The 252-nt window shown below is 23.8% G+C and overlaps 1 protein-coding gene across 1 annotated transcript in view; it reads left to right on the plus strand.

Moving 5' to 3' along the window:
• The window catches only part of LOC119587965 (armadillo repeat-containing protein 6 homolog), a 4,311-nt gene that overhangs the window by 2,855 nt on the left and 1,204 nt on the right, over positions 1–252 (plus strand).

Genomic DNA, 252 nt, shown 5'->3' on the forward strand with positions numbered 1-252 from the left:
ATAATTTTTAATGGATAATAGAATATGATAGTTACTGATATAAATGTTATTATTATTGAGGATGTTTACAATAGTATCATTAGTTATTTCCAAATTCATAATTTTTATTTGCATTATGTTCTTGGGAAATGGGTTACAAATAATTCCTGTGCTACCATTGCCTAAGTTAATATTTGAAATGTTTATTCATAACATAAGACATATGATACTTAAAGCCAAAGTGATTATTTTTGATACAGTTTGATTTATTCC

This window comes from Penaeus monodon, chromosome 23, assembly GCF_015228065.2.
Source record: "Penaeus monodon isolate SGIC_2016 chromosome 23, NSTDA_Pmon_1, whole genome shotgun sequence".
Taxonomy (NCBI): Eukaryota; Metazoa; Arthropoda; class Malacostraca; order Decapoda; family Penaeidae; genus Penaeus; species Penaeus monodon.